Genomic DNA, 3,680 nt, shown 5'->3' with positions numbered 1-3,680 from the left:
ATGTGTGAGGGACATGTACTATTGGGGAGTCATAGGGTGGACTAGCCTCCAAAACAGTCCCTCACCTCTTATTATTCTTGCCTTTTATAGTCCCTTTCCACCTTTTATAGGGCATTATGGAAATTAGGGAGTATGACTGCTGCTGAGAGTAAGTCACAGAAGAGATTGAGATCTGTCTCTTATTCTCTCTTTGACTACTCGCTCTGACAAGCCAGCTGTCACAGGAGCAGTCCTGTGGAGTGGTTCAGCTGGCAGGGGACCGAGGCCTTTGATCAAAAGTCAGCATCAGTTTGCCAGCTTTGCAAGTCAGCCATCGAGGAAATGGATCTTCCAGCCCCCGTCATGGTCTTTTCTAGCACTAGTTGTCTGTGATAAAGAGAAATAACAGCACAAATAATCTGAATCCTTTATTAGTAGCTGAATGGTCTAAAGGCATTACATTAAAAATTTTAGCAACTTTGGTGTTTTTATCCAAAAACACCCATGTCTATAGGCCTAATTTTGTCAGCAATGCCATATGATTACCCTTCTGGAGGCCTCGGAAATGATGCCTGTGTCTTTGCAATAGAAGGGGGTGGGGACAGTGTGGTGAATGATGTCAAAGAGGATCTGACACTTAGGTCACCCGCGCTAGTACCGGAGGCTCTTAAACATGACGGTAACGAGTTTCATTTTTTTTTTTTTTGGCAGGGGGAGGCTAAAGTTCTAAACTTTAAATTTTAAAGTGATATAATTAGATTTGTGTTTTAAAAATAAAATTATCATCAATATGGAAGATTAGAGAAGAAAGAGACTGGAGCCCAGGAGATCAATCATGAAATCCGAGGAAATCTATGAAGTATGAAGTATGGAAGAGCTAGGGCTTACCAATACAAACTGGGGGATGAGGGGTGGAGAGGCACGAAGCAGATGATTATTTAAGAAGGGGATTTTCTCACCACTGGTTCGACTCTCCACAGAAAATTGCAGGCTCTTAGTTTTAAAAGGAATGTAAACACAGAAGGTCCATCCGTCTGGAAGGATGTGTGGCCCTAGAGTCCCCTAGAGCATCAAGAGTCTCCTTTATTGTCCCATATCGACTTTAAGGACTTGCTTCATTAGACTGTCAACAGGGACAGAACACATTCCCGGTTAATAGTCCCGTGATGATTCATAAGCATTAGCTAACTCCATAAGGCAGAGATGTCACTAAAGAGAACAGGCAGAGATTCAGGGACTTAGACAGGCCTGACGGGCTTTATGAGATGTGTGTTTTGAAGCAGACAGTTCTCATGGAAGAGAGGGGAGAGGGAGAGGATCTAGCCCATCCCTGTATGTTCCTCAACCAGCTAAATGAGGGGCCAAAGGGAGAAGCTGAAGGAGCATTTGCTAGGAAGAATTGTGTGAGATGCTTGGCCAACCAGTATGATTTTGTCTGCTAGTTACTCTGCCATAGAAGTTAGTTAACATTTAAAGGGTATAAACCTAATCAAGAATATAGTATATGCCATGGCTTTGTAGGTAGCATTTAAAATTAGCATAAGAAGGCTGGTTTGTGCAATCTTATTTCCTATCCTTATGTCTATTTAGCACCAGAAGAATTTGAAATTAGCATAATTGGTATTAGAAAATAATTTTTTTTAACTGGGTGAGTCCTTAACAAGTAGTGTTTAAAATATATGGATTGCCTAGAAATGTACAGATATTCCATTCTTAAATGAAGACTAAGAATATAATATAATATTATAATAATAATAATGTAATAATTTTTATATACTAATATAAGAATCCAGCAAGTTCAGAAGCATATGTGCTTGGCAGTGGCCCCAGACCCAAGAATTCCCCTGGGTTCTATGTTCGGCCACTTACAAAGGATGTTGTGATCTGATCTAACTAAACAATTACCTGGATCTTGCAATCAGAATATCGTCACGACTTTCCTTAAGTGACCCTTTCGCGCAGAAGGCCTAAAAGGCCAGACAGCAGGAGCTTCACCAGCTCACACAACAGTTTGTGTAGTTGTGGCTGAACCTGCTGTTCATCATTCAACCTGAACCTGGCTGAATTTCATTGTACCGAATACCACCTAACAATCAGGGTATGAGGTGGGAAACTATTGCTTCTCTTATCTCTACCTACTGGAAACTGGACATAGCTCAGGAGAAGATTCTGATAGTTGTGATGACCTCATTTTCTTAGGTATGCCTGAGCATGAAGAATGAGGCTGACAGAGCAGTGAGCATTCTTTGTATTTCCAGGTGATTGTGTGACTGCACATAGCATTACAGTGATGGAGCTCCAGGAAATACCGCATCACTGGTACCTAGAGGGCTGACCTCTTGAGGGAAGAGGAGGCAACACCTTGGCTGGGCCAGCTGGTGCTGGGGTGGACTAGAGCATCAGTAGTTTGTCCTGCCAGAAGAGGTCACTCTCCCTGCCACACTGGTTCCTAAACCTGTGTAAAAATATTTTGGAAGTCTAGAAATAACTGGGTGAGTTTTGAGGGGGCTCAGAGGCCCTAAGCTCTGCAGCTGAGGCCATGAGCCAGCTAAATACAGGTTAATATTTTTCATGAAAGCCTAACTGTACCCACAGCAGTGTCTGGGGAACATATTTTACAAGCTCTTGGGGGAACCCTATATGAGGAGTAGTAGAAATCAGTGACTGAGGGAGAAGCATTGGGAACCACTTACCTTCCTAATGGGTCTGGATCCTGAGGTGGGGTTACTGTCCCTTTCGGAGCAGGGAGTACTCAGGGGAAGTGATGAAGTGGCTTCAATGTCTCTTCCTGTGGGGGCGTTGGGTGAGGGATTACCCCAGGAGAGGGTGAGCAGAAGGGCCAGGGAGGAAGATGACTGATTCTTCTCTCCAAGTCCCAGGCCCTAAAACTCTAGCATCAAGAATCTGGGAAAGGGTGGAACTATTCATGGGGTCCTGCCTTGTGCCAGTATTGGAAGGGAAAGGAAAACTGTTTCTCTACTTACACCATTTCTGACACCAAATGTGTGGGGTTTTATTCCTCTCATTAAACAATGTTGACACTAAGTCCTTGGAGTTAACAGCGACTCCACAGGTTAAGGGCTCAGTCCCTCAAGACTATCCCCACTTTGGACACCAATCACAAGTGATGGGGCCCCAGGTTACCCACACTTCCATCAGACTTGACTGCAAATCAGGGCTTCCCACAATCCCCTTCTAAGGCTCAGTAATTTTCTATAATGGCCCACAGAAATCAGGGAAAAACATTACTTACTATTACCAGTTTCTTATAAAGGATATAATAAAAGATACACATGAACAGTCAGATGAAAAGGTATTAGGGTGAGGTCCTGGAAGGGTCCTGACCACAGGAGCTTCTGTCCCTGTGGAGTCTGGGGTAAGCCAACCTCCTGGCATGTGCATGTGTTCTTATTCACTAACCCCAAAATTCTCCAAACCCTTTTGATTAGCATTTTTATAGAGGTTCCATTACATAAGCGTTAATCATTGGTGGTTAGCTCAATCCCCAGCTCCTTTCCCCTCCCTGGCAGTAGAGGAGCTGAAAGTTCCAACTCTCTAATCACGTGGTTGTTTCTTCTGGCAACCAGCCACATCCTCCAAGAGTCACTTCAGTGGCTGTAAACTGAGGTATGGTTGAAAGGGGCAGATTATGAATAACAACAGATTCTCCTCTCACCTCTATCACTCAGGAAATTCCAAGG

The sequence above is a fragment of the Rhinolophus ferrumequinum genome, chromosome 9 (genome assembly GCF_004115265.2).
Source record: "Rhinolophus ferrumequinum isolate MPI-CBG mRhiFer1 chromosome 9, mRhiFer1_v1.p, whole genome shotgun sequence".
Lineage (NCBI taxonomy): Eukaryota > Metazoa > Chordata > Mammalia > Chiroptera > Rhinolophidae > Rhinolophus > Rhinolophus ferrumequinum.
This window is presented reverse-complemented; position numbering follows the sequence as displayed.